The sequence below is a fragment of the Schistocerca gregaria genome, chromosome 1, assembly GCF_023897955.1.
Source record: "Schistocerca gregaria isolate iqSchGreg1 chromosome 1, iqSchGreg1.2, whole genome shotgun sequence".
Classification (NCBI taxonomy): domain Eukaryota; kingdom Metazoa; phylum Arthropoda; class Insecta; order Orthoptera; family Acrididae; genus Schistocerca; species Schistocerca gregaria.
The window spans coordinates 1,122,494,725-1,122,511,440 of NC_064920.1; the positions used below are offsets into that span (position 1 = coordinate 1,122,494,725).

General features: G+C 41.7%; 1 protein-coding gene across 1 annotated transcript in view; it reads left to right on the plus strand.

The window, feature by feature from the left end:
- The window catches only part of LOC126292321 (glutamate receptor ionotropic, kainate 2-like), a 1,291,187-nt gene that overhangs the window by 1,203,046 nt on the left and 71,425 nt on the right, over positions 1-16,716 (plus strand). The window lies entirely within an intron of this gene.

Here is a 16,716-nt window from a genome sequence, read left to right on the forward strand (position 1 = left end):
ACCACCATTGACCAAACGTTTTCAATTGGTGAGGGATCTGAAGAATGTGCTGGCCAGGGCACCAGTCGAACATTTTCTGCATCCAAAAAGGCCCGTAAAGGACCTGAAACATGCGGTCGTGCATTATTCTGCTGAAATGTAGGGTTTCGCAGGGATCGAATGAAGGGTAGAGCCACGGGTCGTAACATATCTGAAATGTAACGTACACTGTTCAAAGTGCCGTCAAAGCGAATAAGAGGTGACCGAGACGTTTAACCAGTGGCACCCCATCCCATCACGCTGGGTGATACGCCAGTATGGCGATGACGAATAAACGCTTCCAATATGCGTTCGCCGCGATGTCGCCAAACACGGATGCAAGCATCATCATGCTGTAAACATCACCTGAATTCATCCGAAAAAATGACGTTTTGCCATTCGTGTACCCAGATTCATCGTTCAGTACACCATCGCAGGTGCTCCTGTCTATCATGTAGCGTCAAGGGTAACCGCTGCAATGGTCTCCGAGATGATAGTTCATGGTGCTGCAAGCGCCGTCGAACTGTTCGTACAGATGGTTGTTGTCTTGGAAACGTCTCCATCTGTCGACTCAGGGATCGAGACATAGCTTCACGATCCGTTACAGCCATGCGGATAAGATGCCTGTCATCTCGACTGCTAGTGATACGAGGCCGTTGAGATCCAGCACGGCGTTCCGTATTACCCTCCTGAAGCCACAGATTCCATATTCTGCTAACAGTCATTGGATCTCGACCAACGCGAACAGCAATGTCGCGTTACGATAAACCGCAATTGCGATAGGCTACAATCCTACCTTTATCAATGTCGGAAACGTGATGGTACGCATTTCTCCTCCTTATACGAGGCATCACAACGTTTCACCAGGCAATGCCGGTCAACGGCTGTTTGTGTATGAGAAATCGGTTGGAAGCTTTCCTCGTGTCAGCACGTTGTAGGTGTCGCCACCGGCGCTAACCTTGTGTGAATGCTCTGAAAAGCAAATCATTTCCATGTTACAGCATCTTCTTCCTGTCTGTTAAATTTCGCGTCTGTAGCGCGTCATCTTCGTGGTGTAGCAATTTTAATGTGCAGTAGTGGGGATGTAGATGTAGAGGATGTAAAAAAAAGAGTGCACTAAAATACGCCAGGAAAAAAGTTCTGGTAATTTTTATCGAAATAATTAAGATGTTTTTACACATTCCGTGTACTGTCTCAGGAATGAATAGGACATCTCAGCAGTAGAAAGCCGCAGGGCAGTAGAGTGGCGCATCGCTACACCCACCTGTTTGTGCTAACGGTCAGCTCTGCGAAGCGCAGTGGCCGCGCCGATGAGGCAGAGGGTGCCAGGGCCGGCCAATAAAATCGCCGAGACGCGAGCAGCTGCCGGAGGCGGTCAAGTGTGCAGCTTTGACCCCGAAATCACGTGTGGCCGCCCTGTCACGTCTCAGACCGCGCCTCCGCTCGGTCACGTCTGCAAGTCTCCGTAGTATTGCAGCCGCCAGGAAACTCAGCTCCACAAGATCAGACACTGCGTTTTTCAGAGAAAAATGTGTGGATTCATAGGCATCAAAGTGGTTCAGGGGCATTTATTCAAGCCCGTCGAATATAATCTGGGCAGGAGATGATAAACGTAAGAGCTAGATTAACTCACCTGTCATTCCCGACTTCAAAAAAGGAAACCTGGAGAACTGTGATAACTGCCGAGGAATAAGGTTATTGAACTCAGCATATAAAATTTTTACCAACGCCTTCAAACATAAATTTTCCCTTAGATTTTTGCGATGACAAGAAATAAAATGTTTGTACCGCCCGCCGTCAAAGACCAAATACCTTTTAAGTACAGTAAAAGACGACGTGGGCCTCTCGAAATCTGGAATGTATTACATACCATGAGACTGTGGGACTGCATCTGCCGGACAAATCATTCGCAAATTGAAGAAAGGTCCACGGAACATAAGCGGCGCACTGGTCTCCAGCAACTGCTGAACATTACCTTGAAACAAACACCATAATGAAATACGAAGGTACAAAAATTTTTTACAACACATACCACTATTGGGACTGCGTCGAAATCAGGCTACATGGTAACCTTATCAACAAGGACAATGGATTTCAACTTAGTCAAGAGCGGGCTCCAGCAATGAAAATTCTCCAGCAGTAGAGGAAATGGGACACCGAACACTGTGATGGCGGAGAGCAGACTGAAGACCGCCACTCGATTCCCGAGAGTGAGCCACCCGCAACACCGCAGCCTGCAAATCACGTGATCCATACAAGGGGTCAATGTCAGTCAGCAGAAGTTGTTGTTGTTGCGGTCTTCAGTCCTGAGACTGGTTTGATGCAGCTCTCCATGCTACTCTATCCTGTGCAAGCCTCTTCATCTCCCAGTACCTACCGCAACCTACATCCTTCTAAATCTGCTTAGTGTATTCATCTCTTGTTCTCCCTCTACGATATTTACCCTCCACCCTTCCCCCCAATACTAAATTGGTGATCCCTTGATGCCTCAGAACATGTCCTACCAACCGATCCCTTCTTCTGGTCAAGTTGTGCCACAAACTTCTCTTCTCCCCAATCCTGTTCAATACTTCTTCATTAGTTATGTGATCTACCCATCTAATCTTCAGCATTCTTCTGTAGCACCACATTTCGAAAGCTTCTATTCTCTTCTTGTCCAAACTATTTATCGTCCACGTTTCACTTCCATACATGGCTACACTCCATACAAATACTTTCAGAAATGACTTCCTTACACTTAAATCTATACTCGATGTTAAGAAAATTCTCTTCTTCAGAAACGCTTTCCTTGCCATTGCCAGTCTACATTTTATATCCTCTCTACTTCGACCATCATCAGTTATTTCGCTTCCCAAATAGCAAATCTCCTTTACTACTTTAAGTGTCTCATTTCCTAATCTAATTCCCTCATCATCACCCGACTTAATTCGACTACATTCCATTATCCTCGTTTTGCTTTTGTTGATGTTCATCTTATATCATCGTTTCAAGACACTGTCCATTCCATTCAACTGCTCTTCCAAGTCATTTGCTTTCTCTGACAGAATTACAATGTCATCGGCAAACCTCAGAGTTTTTATTTCTTCTCCGTGGATTTTAATACCTACTCCGAATTTTTCTTTTGTTTCCTTTACTGCTTGCTCAATATACAGATTGAATAACATCGGGGAGAGGCTACAACCTTGTCTTACTCCCTTCCCGACCACTGCTTCCCTTTCATGTCCCTCGACTCTTATAACTGCCATCTGGTTTCTGTACAAATTGTAAATAGTCTTTCGCTCCCTGTATTTTACCCCTGCCACCTTTAGAATTTGAAAGAGAGTATTCCAGTCAACATCGTCAAAAGCTTTCTCTAAGTCTACAAATGCTAGAAACGTAGGTTTGCCTTTCCTTAATCTTTCTTGTAAGATAATTCGTAGGGTCAGTATTGCCTCACGTGTTCCAGTGTTTCTATGGAATCCAAACTGATCTTCCCCGAGGTCGGCTTCTTCTAGTTTTTCCATTCGTCTGTAAAGAATTCGTGTTAGTATTTTGCAGCTGTGGCTTATTAAACTGATAGCTCGGTAATTTTCACATCTGTCAGCACCTGCTTTCTTTGGGATTAGAATTATTATATTCTTCTTGAAGTCTGTGGTTATTTCGCCTGTTTCATACATCTTGCTCACCAGATGGTAGAGTTTTGTCAGGACTGGCTCTGCCAAGGCTGTCAGTTGTTCCAATGGAATGTTGTCTACTCCGGAGGCCTTGTTTCGACTCAGGTCTTTCAGTGCTCTGTCAAACTCTTCACGCAATATCGTATCTCCCATTTCATCTTCATCTACATCCTCTTCCATTTCCATAATATCGTCCTCAAGTGCATCGCACTTGTATAGACCCTCTATATACTCCTTCCACCTTTCTGCTTTCCCTTCTTTGCTTAGAACTGGGTTTCCATCTGAGCTCTTGATATTCATACAAGTGGTTCTCTTATCTCCAAAGGTCTCTTTAATTTTCCTGTAGGCAGTATCTATCTTACCCCTAGTGAGATAAGCCTCTACATCCTTACATTTGTCATCTAGCCATCCCTGCTTAGCCATTTTGCACTTCCTGTCGATCTCATTTTTGAGACGTTTGTATTCCTTTTTGTCTGCTTCATTTACTGCATTTTTATATTTTCTGCTTTCATCAATAAAATTCAATATTTCTTGTGTTACCCAAGGATTTCTACGAGCCCTCGTCTTTTTACCTACTTGATCCTTTGCTGCCTTCACTACTTCATCCCTCAAAGCTACCCATTCTTCTTCTACTGTATTTCTTTCCCCCATTCCTGTCAATTGTTCCCTTATGCTCTCCCTGATACTCTCTACAACCTCTGGTTCTTTCAGCTTATCCAGGTCCCATCTCTTGAATTTCCCACATTTTTGCAGTCTCTTCAGTTTTAGTCTACAGGTCATAACCAATAGATTGTGGTCAGAGTCCACATCTGCCCCTGGAAATGTCTTACAATTTAAAACCTGGTTCCTAAATATCTGTCTTACCATTATATAATCTATCTGATACCTTTTAGTATCTCCAGGGTTCTTCAGCAGAAGTAACCTGACGATTATGACATGCTACGCCATAGAAAATTTCTTCTACAGCGATCAATCAATCCGGCTGCCTGACCGAGAGAGTGTCAAACAGCATATTCGCCGGGAAAATTTACGATTATACAGGTTTTACAGACGCTACGAACCCATCATGGGTGAGGAGCATACTGGCTTCCGAAAAGGAAGACCATGATGTGATCCCTAGTTTTCAATGAAATTGCTACTAGAAAAACATAGAGTATTAATCTAGGAACAAATATTTCCTTCGTTGACTTCAAAAAAAGTTATGATAAAGTCAACAGAAACAAATTATTACACATTCTGGCAGATGATTATGTTCCCCACAAACTTGTCGATACTACTAGGGAAATTTACAGAACAAATTTAATCTGTGTCAGGAAAGAGAGTACAAATTATTAGAGTGGGGCAGAATACATGCGGGAGTACGTCAGGGATGCAGCCCTACACGGCTTTTGTTTATTATGTGCATTAATAAAAATACGCACAGCTACATTCAACAGAAACTCAAAGCTAGATGCTTTACTTCCAGTGGATGATTTAGCTCTTGTAGCATTTTCATTCAAACCAAACTAAGTCGTAGGGTCAGTATTATACAAAATAAAAGGCCAGAGTTCAGAAACTCATGTGCGATGTAAGGTGGGGTAATGATGTCACACTGGCATCAACCGTCACCACAAATCTACTCAACGTCACCATATGACGTATGACGGCCGAGAAAAGCATTTCAGATGTACCGCCACTCAGAATGCACACGAAAAGACCCTAGAGCATGGCGTGTAGGGCGTCAATGAAACCATTACTTTGCCTTGGAAAGGTAATTTCCACGTATTTCGTGGTTAAAAATGACAGTTCGAAGCGTGATGAGCAACAGCACGACGTTTTTGACAACCTTTGACACTGCCTATACCCCCAGGTGATTCAAGCCTTCTCTAAGCGCATCGTCGCCGGCCGTTGTGGGCGAGCAGTTCTAGGCGCTTCAGTTCGGAACCACGCGGCTTATACGGTCGCAGGTTCGAATCCTGCCTCGGGCGTGGATGTGTGTGATGTTCTTAGGTCAGTTAGGTTTAAGTAGTTCTAAGTGTAGAGGACTGATGACCTCAGACAGTCACATAGTGCTTAGAGCCATTGGAACCATTTTTAAGCACGTCGTCGACAATCAACCCCACTGAACGTGACCGCATCCCTTTGGGGTGCAGTACAATCGCAGTTTTTGCTCTGGTGCACAAAGTGGCACCCATAAGAACCGCTCAAAACCATTCGCCGAAATTTGAACGCCATCCGAAGTAACAAAGGGTGCTTCTGCTTTTTCGTCCCTCTCATTTCGCTCCCTCCAGTGGTGTGATCACGGAGGGATGTGGCACACCAGATATCCTGAAATATATTTTTTAAATTTTTTTTGTATTTTAATAACTTATTATCACTAGTTATTAAAACCACAGAAAACAGATTTTACAACAACTTACAGTTATAGTCTAGTCACAACAGACCTTCCTTCTAGATGGAATGCAGGACAATGTAGCTACATTTTCAAATGATGTTACAAAACACTAGAATCTTTCATGGAAAAACTGAAAACAGTGTAGATGTAGAGCTAAATCACACCTGAGACACTTGGTGATGGTTTTCTTATTGCACATTGTGCGTTGTAATTGCATTTTTTTCTTTGTTTTGCCACCTAGTGGTATGTCTCCAACTTATTGTTCATTCCCATCGTAATGTGATCCAATTTTACTTACTTTGCAATGTCGTCCTCTGCTTTGGACAACCCTCTTATTTCCTTTAAGTATAGCAGTGGCAATACGGCGACTAAATGTGAGATGAAGCATTGGTGCCTCATTACGCCCGTGCAGTTTTCAAGCATTCTGTTCAGCAAATATTGATTACATGTGCAATTTTAAGAAAATAACTCTCTTTCCTTTTATGAATGTTCCATACAGGGTGTTACAAAAAGGTACTGTCAAACTTTCAGGAAACATTCCTCACACACAAAGAAAGAAAATATGTTATGTGGACATGTGTCCGGAAACGCTTACTTTCCACGTTAGAGCTCATTTTATTACTTCTCTTCAAATCACATTAATCATGGAATGGAAACACACAGCAACAGAACGTACCAGCGTGACTTCAAACACTTTGTTACAGGAAATGTTCAAAATGTCCTCCGTTAGCGAGGATACATGCATCCGCCCTCCGTCGCATGGAATCCCTGATGCGCTGATGCAGTCCTGGAGAATGGCGTATTGTATCACAGCCGTCCACTATACGAGCACGAAGAGTCTCTACATTTAGTACCGAGGTTGCGTAGACAAGAGCTTTCAAATGTCCCCATAAATGAAAGTGAAGAGGGTTGAGGTCAGGAGAGCGTGTAGGCCATGGAATTGGTCCGCTTCTACCAATCCATCGGTCACCGAATCTGTTGTTGAGAAGCGCACGAACACTTCGACTGAAATGTGCAGGAGCTCCATCGTGCGTGAACCACATGTGTCGTACTTGTAAAGGCACATGTTCTAGCAGCACAGGTAGAGTATCTCGTATGAAATCATGATAACGGGCTCCATTGAGCCTAGGTGGAAGAACATACTGACGAAACTAAAATTAGCTCAAACATGGAAATTAAGCGTTTCCGGACACATGTCCACATAACATCTTTTCTTTATTTGTGTGTGAGAAATGTTTCCTGAAAGTTTGGCCGTACCTTTTTGTAACACCCTGTATAAGGATACATTTTGATCTGCGCGATTTATTCCGTCCACGTGATTATTACATGCTTGCATTCTTCTAGGCTGAGGCACTGACATTTTCTGTTTCTTCTACCTGGAGAATCGGCCTAACTGTCTCAGTTGCAGAGCCTGTTCATAATTGGTAGCCAAAGTGACGACGCTGTTATGATTCCAAATGACGATTAACATTCCTGAAAAAATAAAAAAAATAATTAAGATGTAGATTTTCTTCACAGCATAACGTTTTGACATATACTTTTAGACTTTTACCAGAATTTTCATCTGAAAAGGGCTCGTGTTTTCATATATTAAATGTAACAGTCAGCCAAACAGTTGCACACATAAAAAAATACACTACCCATGTTCCGATAGCTCTGAGGCTGTCTTCATCAGAATATTCTTAGTGCTATCGAAACGCGGATAATGCCTTTTTTAAAAATGTTGTGTGCAACCTGTTGGCTGATGGTTGCATTTTATATAACTGAATACACGGTTGCTGAGAGCAAGGCCACAACATGTTTAAAATATCAACTCGTGTTTTCCTCTTCTCTCCTTGAATTTTTCTGGTGGAGACAAAATGTAGCTTTTAGGTATTCTGTTCCGGCGGATTGTACCAGAAGCTTCAATACCTTTTTTCTTGAGATCTTATAGAAGTTGAACCCTGGTAAACAGGCTGTCAAAGAAAAATCATTATAGAATATTTTGCAGCAGCTGATCATCATATTTACATTTAAGTAACTACCCCAGACCCTTGCCCTCAGATATTTCACTGCAAGTTCCACCTCTCTGATAAGGTTCCAAGATATTCGATATCCATCGCTGGTACCTCCACACCAGAAATTACATCTATATCGAAAAGGTTTTCCTTAGAAGTATACCATTATGAATACACTTGAATTATTTGAACTGAGGTAATTTTTTAAAATTAGTCGTGTCGTCCAAAATATGGCACTATTGACTCATCAGTTTAATGATGGCTCTCATTTCGTGCCAGTGCTATGAAACTCTCAGTGAAATGGATAATAATCTTCTGATTTTTGCAGATCTCTCATTTGGCCCAAGTCCAATACTGTTGAAAACGTGAAGATCGTTCATGATAAAATCGAATCGGTCCCTTGATATGGCAATGGCGACAAATTCGTTATGGTTGTTAATTTCTCCTCTGCCAGCACACCTTCCTCCTTGGGATCACAATGTTCTCACTAACGAGGACAGTTATGAAAACCGCATTTCATTTTCAGTGCAGTTTTCGCTGCGTACTGATTGGTACAGGTGACCATCAGGCTAATAATGTCTTCATCAAAAAAAGTGTTCAAAGTATTCTAAAAGACTCATTCCTGTTTTTTAGATGCAGTGTTCATTAGAGTCAATTCTAAAGTTGATCCAGAAATTCTGTATTTTGTCCAAATATAACTTTTTTCTCTCCTGGAACTGTCTTTTGAAACAGAAGGAGTAGTAGCTGATTTAGATTACTGGTGATTATTACCAATCTCATTTTTATTGTTACTGCACACTAAAGACGTACCAGGTTATTGTTCTTTTCTGAAAAGGATTTCTTTCCATTTCTTGAGTGAAAACCCAAATACTTCTCGAAATACGTGGGTCCATAATCAAAACGTCTACATTTAGCTGACTCGCAAGTATGTTATTATACAAGGATTATCCTCAGCACCTTAAACTTCATAAGTAATACCACTTGTCGCAATCAGAGGAGGAGATAGGGACACATCTACACGATTGTTTGGTACGTCATCAATGCTGTACGCCCCTGCAGCATTTCATTTAGTTCATATAGTGTAATCCTTTTCCTACAAATAAATAGGAAAGATGTCACATAATCCTACCAACCTTCCTGAAGGGTGTTTAGAAATAAGACCCTAAACACTGCCTATGAAATATTTTAGGGTAACATTTTTACAACTGTAGGTGAGACAAAACGTTTAACATGTTGTTAACACAAAAATAATGCGAATAAGAAACATTTATAATAAAGTTTACTGATACCTGCAGAACTAAGTTTGTCAGTTCATCCATCGCTGCAGAAGAGTGATTTTCAAAGCACAGTACAGACGATTGTAGCATCAGTATGATTTTGTTTACCTAAAATGTGTCAACAATGGGCTTCAAACTTAGGTTTAATTGTTGGAAAAATGTTCCACAACTCCAACAATGTTTGTTATTTTAATTATTATAATTGCATGAATATAGTCCTTCTGGAAGGATCATAATATCAACTGGCATAACACACGAGTGAATAAGCCGGAAATGGCTCCCAAGACCCCCAGTTCGGCAACATTCTCGCTGCCGCCAGCCCGCCACTTTAAAAATGTACTTGTGCGGAGACAAAATGTCACGAGAGTCCTAGGCGCCTGCAGGTAGACCACTCTGCTGCTCTTCTGCCTGTTAGCAGCCATGGTAAATCGGGGGGCTGTCAAGTGATTGTTGACCTGTTTTTCCTCGGTACCCATTAGAAAATCGAGGATTTCCAATGCTGAGCGTCGCGGTTCTGACCTCCATTGCAGAGAATTCAAAAGAAAGGGTAAAATGTGGGTAACAGAGTGTGTGACGATCTTACCACCGTGTAACGTGTCCACGGCGGTGATGGGCAGAATTGTAGCTAAATTTGGTGCCAATGTGCCATCATTAACACACGTGGCACCTCACATGAACTGACCATCTTTTCGCATGTGTAGGCACCTTGCTATTTGGAGCGTCGCCGAGGCCTAGGATGGCGTCACAGAGTTGCATGCTTTTACACCATTACGGAGGAATATTGTAGGCAGCTTTGAGCCAAATTTCAGTTGGGAGATAATTACGCCTTTCGAAGAAGGTATTGTGACTTACTGCTAAACTACATCAACTGGTTTAAACAGATTTTCTAAGTATCTGTCAAAATTAAGATAAGTACTGTTCTCATACCAGCCTTTACAGAGTTAGTTGTTGGCTGCTATCTCTCATAAAATCTATTATGTCTTTGGGGACAGGAGGTGGAATAAGAGGTGTTTTAAATTATTTCCTATACATGTTGGTGAAGCTGCGGATAATTTCTAAAGGAGAGACATACTGTAAAAATTCTGCACTAGACATGACGTTTCAATTTATTACTTCTTTATTACTAACAGTACCAAAACAGTACTTTGGAAACAGTACCAAAATGGCTCTGAGCACTATGCGACTTAACTTCTGAGGTCATCAGTCGCCTAGAACTTAGAACTAATTAAACCTAACTAACCTAAGGACATCACACACACCCATGCCCGAGGCAGGATTCGAATCTGCGATCGTAGCGGTCGCTCGGCTCCAGACTGTAGCGCCTAGAACCGCACAGCCACTCCGGCCGGCAAACAGTATCCATTTAAGCCACTGAATGTACTGAAAAATTATATCGTCGCACGACAATATAGGTTTTACATGCTTAAGGCCTAATACTTGCCACATTAACTCATTTGTAAAGTAATCACAAAACTGAAGCTATTTTACAAATGTAGTTCAATTCTTTAAAGGATCAAGAGGGAGGGCTTTAATGGTGGGATACTATGTGGCTATAGTTAATAATAACATGATTTCGCAAATTAATTTCTGAGATTTTCTCGTTACTTTTGATACAGTCAGTTTTAGGTATTTTATTACACATATAAACACCATCCATAAGCTCGGAAACTTCCGGAGATTATAGAACTGTCGCATGTAAATCTTCAGCCTGGTATTCAAATTATTTACTAATGTCGAGTAAATACAGTGTCCATCAGCGTATAAAATCGTTATAAAATATTAAAAGTTAAGCAACTTACGAATTCTATTTCTTTGCTTTTCAGCGACTGGTATTGACTGTCTAATGCGCAATAGTCTAATATCAGATTTTCATTAAGCAATATGGAAGTAATGATACAGGAGCGTGAAGTAGAACAATAAGCTTACACGAAGCAACAGTTTTTCACACTTTCACACGTTTCCTTTATAACGTCCGTTAAAGTGATCACGTTTCTGCGTTGATTCACTGAACGAGGCATATTGTATCGAAAGTGTCAGTAGCTGTAACTTTGAATCAATGGATTGCATTAAGTAATGACTAACAAATGTAAACTTTAGCATTTGTATGATTATTATTCTTAAAAGATTAAAAGTACGTGTTGGAGCTGATAAATATCCGAGTTACACAACTGAGTGAAAAAGAAAGTTGCGTACGTGACTAGCTCATTACGTTAAAAGACTACCAACATTTGAAAAGAGACATAAATAACACCGACTGTTTGCGAAAGAATATAATTGCATTTTTTAGAAACAGACTGTCGCATTATTCCAACAAAAACCTTTTTACCTCTCTGACTTCACTGATGCAAACAGTATACTGTAATGTGAAAAGAGAAAAATATAATATAATACATCTGTATAACTTATTTTCATAGCTATTAATTGGTATTGAGATTCCACTTTTTGTTCCTTTGTACCCTCACTCATACAGGTTTTCGCACCTTTGTACAATCTTCAGTGGGTGCTAGTTTTCTTTGCAGCTTGAAAATTTTGTCAGTTTTTTAAAACCCATATACCAATATTTTTTTTATTTATTCTTTGTCACAGTCGCAATATGTACTTGGTTAGCTACTTGCTTCAGTACGTCCGATCCAAGGAGATGTTAAATTGTTCCATGTATCGTGAACACGAGTGTGAACATTGACGGACTACATTTGTAATAAATTCAGATGGTATAACTCAGAAACAGATTGGTAGTATCTGTAACTAGTAGTCAGTCTGGGGTGTGTTACGACCACGACAGAAAAGATATGAAAAATGGAAATTCGTGCGAGTAACTGAGCCTCTAAGATGGAGATTCCATACACATACCTGTTTTACATTAAAATAACATAGCATATTTCCCTACCAGTTTCGAAAGAGGCCTGCTTGTCCCTTTGATCTAGCAATATATTAAGCCTGGTAGCAACTTAAATTGTCGCTTACTTGTTATTAATCTAGTTCATTTTTGAACATTCATCTAACACCATTTTCTACACAGGAAGGTGGGTGATGCACGTAGCAAACTCACTAGCGTTCGCTTGTTTCATAAGCCAACCTAGGCGTGATTATTAAACAGTTTGTCTTAACTGTTATGAAATTTGCCTAGAAGATTCTCCATCTCCACTTCAGAAACACATGAGAAACAGTGCTAGAGATGAAAACACGTACAGAAAAGTGTTTCCACTATTACATACTCTTGGCATATAAGTGATACCACGCTTAGATTAAAGTTACACTTTGTTTTCAGAACAGCGTCAACCCACAGAAATAATAGTTGCATCTACGATGAGACAAGGCAATTGAATTATAGGTCCTGAAAAGCGAGACAACTCAGAAAAAATTCTCATGATAGAATTTAACAAAAGTCTGTAAAGGGAGTGTGTCGATTCGCGAGGGTACACAACACATACAACTAATTGAGTTGTACTATAAATGAGTTATATCAAAAATGTTTGGCAGACCTAATATATCGAGTTCCTCACACTTCGTCATGGAAAAAAATCTAATGTTTGGATTGCTTAACTTTTCGAGCTTTATTTGAAAGATCCTTCTACGATACTACGTTATCTGTCAGCAGTTTCTAGCTGATAATAATTGTTCTTATTCTGCCAAGCCATAGAAAATATTTAAAATGTTGTCAAAGTTTTAAACATAAATGAAGTCTTTGTTTCACGGACTCTTCCAAAAAAGGTCCCAAACATTTTTCGCACTTTTCCTTAACCCATTGACAAAGAATCTCAGTACATATTTTTCACTTACGCTTCCTACATCTAACTGCCCCTCCACCCCATGCCCCCACCCCTCACATACACATAGACGAAAATCATAAGGGTAGATGTCGAATCAGTATACAGGGAACAGAATGAGTTCTCAACTATCTACCCAGGTCCCACGCAACATGTTGCACGATGTTACACCAATGTGTTTGAGACTCGTTCTGGGGAAAAAAGCTTGGAGAAAATTCTGTCGAAGATCTGGAAAGTTTCATCATCAAGCTAACTTTCATAGGAAGCATCATATACAAAGTTCTTTCAAAAGCATCTCAATAACGAATCATTTCCAGGTGTATTACTCTGTGTTTTCCTTGTTAAAGTGTGAGGAATTCAGCACCCCTCCCCCTATAAATATTCCTTACATATCTTGGACAGGCTAAATAACACACACTTCTGTTCAGAAGGAACAGAACACCTTAGACAGTTACAGATATTCATATTCACAGCCCATATACATCAGTATGTTCTGCAGAAATGATTAGCCCTTCACGCGCCTCGGTTCAGCATGTGTCATGTAGCCTAGTAGGCACAGGAACCGCCATGGGCTCAGATAACTTGTTCCATGCCTGATGGCATTGACCCCTTTAAAGCACGAATGGCGTCCTGTGATACAGACATCCATGCTGCTTTCACCGGGGTCCAAGGCTCATATGTGATGGTCGTTTCCCAATATCCAACAAATTTTCGATTGGTGACAAGCTTGGTGATCTGACAGCCAAGGGCAAAAGGCTAAAGTCCTGAGACACCAAGAAGCCACGTGTTCAAGCAGCAACATGTGGTCGTGCATTGGCTTGCTGAAAAATGGCGTCTGGTGTGTCGTGCAGAAAGATTATGCATATTGCTCACAGGATGTCATTCACGTAGGCCGCACTGGTCACAGTGCCCTCGACAGCGCCAACAATGATTTGCGGTTGCCCCAACAGCACCCCACATCATAAGACCTCAGACTAGCGCTGTATGTCTTGTTTGAATGCAGTCAGTGTGATGTCGCTCCTCCTTCTGCGGTGAGCCAAAATATGGCCATCATTTTCAAACAGAACAAAACCTGGATCCGTGCGAAAACACTGAGACTATTCCTGTCCACAGTGACGTCTTCCGTACACTATTGCGGTCTAGCAGGTATCAACACATTCGTCAATGACAGGCGGAGAAGTGAACGACGTGCATGTAATCCGTGCCCTGATAAACGGTGACGGACTGTCACCCCTGATAGTGTAGGAAGTGTTCCACTGTTGTACCAGAGCCGAGCAGGACGCAGTACTGTCGAACAATGCTCTTTAGGAAGAGGTGTCGATCTTCTCGGGGGATGTCTGGGTGGTGCCATTTGACCTATCTTGTCGTGTGCTATGGCCATCCCCGAAACATTTTGCACATACCCGTTGTATTGCCGAAACAGTTGGTCCTACACGAGCGTCGATTTCCTGAATGGATGCATCACGTTCTTTCATGCCAATAATGCGTGCTCTTGAAAACTCACTGATTTGGCGGTACGTCTGCGAAGCATCCCACACGTCTGCTCAAGTCACCCCGATCCATAATCTTCGGTTTACAGCGACAACGAGAGCCCCAGGCACATTTCACCGGTGGGTGGTGTTGCGCCGCGATATCGATGTTGACCTTGGATCCGCGGGCCGACATGAATGAAATGCTCGTCATTTCTAGAATGAAATTTTCACTCTGCAGCAGAGTCTGATATGAAATTTCCTGACATATTAAAACTGTGTGCTGGACCGAGAAAGAACATACTAATGGTCATATTCTGTGAATGTAGACGTCCTATCTCTAGTCGTTCAAGGTGTTCTGCTTTTTCTGAGGACGAGTGTATTTTCACCTTCGATTAAAAAAAAATGCTTGTAAATGAGCTATGCCTCTTCACTGTAATCACGTAATCATGTACCAATCATGTACCTTGTCTTGATCAGCGACGTCAGTGACTGTCTTATGATTCCCATTGTTGCCATAGAGTGGGGAATTCGGTGTATTAGTCTAGTTTTTACCAGATCTTCGCCTTGTACCCTTAACTGAATTTGGCACTGATTCCTTCAGGGATATTGTTCTCTCCCGTAGGCTATCAGCAATTACAAGTATTACAGGGCTCTTCAAATTCTTATGTGTTGAGCACACACACACACACACACACACACACATATATATATATATATATATATATATATATATATATATATATATATATATATATATATATCAGGTACAATGGGCAAGATTGTTCCAAACATGAATTAAAAATAAGTCCAGTAAGTCAGTCGCCCCTTGGTAGTCAAGCGAAATGTGGAAATTGGAAATCCCCTCCCAATTAGGATCTCCCTCTGCTCCTAACCAGTCTCTGTCTTCTGAAACATTTATCTGGAAAGAATAAAATTCTCCAACAACCAAACCACCTCTCTGTCATCGAATTCGTTCCTTCTTTTCTTCTTCTCCTCTTTTTTTCCTTTGTCCTTTCCTTACTTCCAACTCTCCATCTCTCTCTTCTCCTCACTGTCCTTATCTACCACCTCTCTGTCTGGATCTCTTCCTCTCTCCACATTACTCCTCCTCCACCTTTCTTTCTCATTCCTCCCTTCCATATCTTCTCTTGCCCTCTCTTCCTACCCCTTACTGGCAACCTTCCTTCATTCCGTCTCCCCACTCTCTTAAACTGTCATCCTCCTTCCTCCCTCCCCCTGCCCTCTCTCTCTCTCTCTCTCTCTCTCTCTCTCTCTCTCTCTCTGTCTCTTTTCTTTTTCTCCCACTCTGTCACCACTCCCCTCTCTCTTTCATCTTTCATTTGCTGTCCTCTGTACTACCATATCACTTTCTTTCCTTTCTCTATTTCTCTCTTTTTCTTTCTCTTACTCTCTGCTTCTTTTTCTCTGTCCCCATATGTCACCATCTCCCCGCCTCTCTCTCTCTCTGTTACCATATCCCCCTTTCTTTCCCTGACTGTCTCTTTCCCTTTTTCTCTCTCTGCCTCCTCCCACACTCTGTCAACATCCCACTTCTCTCTCACCGAGCGAGGTGGCACCGTCATTACCACACTGGACTTGCATTCGAAAGGATGATGATTCAAATCCCCATAGCTCTCTCTCTCTGTCTTTTCTTTTCCTCCCACTCTGTCACCATTCCCCTCTCTCTTTCATTTTCTGTCCTCTGTACTACCATATCACTTTCTTTCGTTTCTCTGTTTCTCGCTTTTTTCTTTCTCTTACTGCCTACTTCTTTTTCTCTGTCCCCATATGTCACTATCTCCCCCCATTTCTCTCTATTACCATATCCCCATTTCTTTCTCTGTCTTTTTCCCTTTTTCTGTCTCCGCCTCTTTCTCTCTCCTCCCACACTCTGTCAACATCCCCCTTCTCCTCACCGAGCGAGGTGGCCCAGTCATTACCCCACTAAACTCAACATTCGAAATAGGATGAAGATTAAAATCCCCCTCTGGCCATCCAGGTTTAGATTTTCCGTGATTTCCCTAAATCACTCCAGGAAAATGCTGGGATGGTATCTTTGAAAAGGTCGTGGCCATTATCCTTCCATAATCCGAGCTCCAGCGCTGTGTCTAATGAACTCGCTATTGATGGTATGCTAAACTGTAATCTCCTCCTCCTC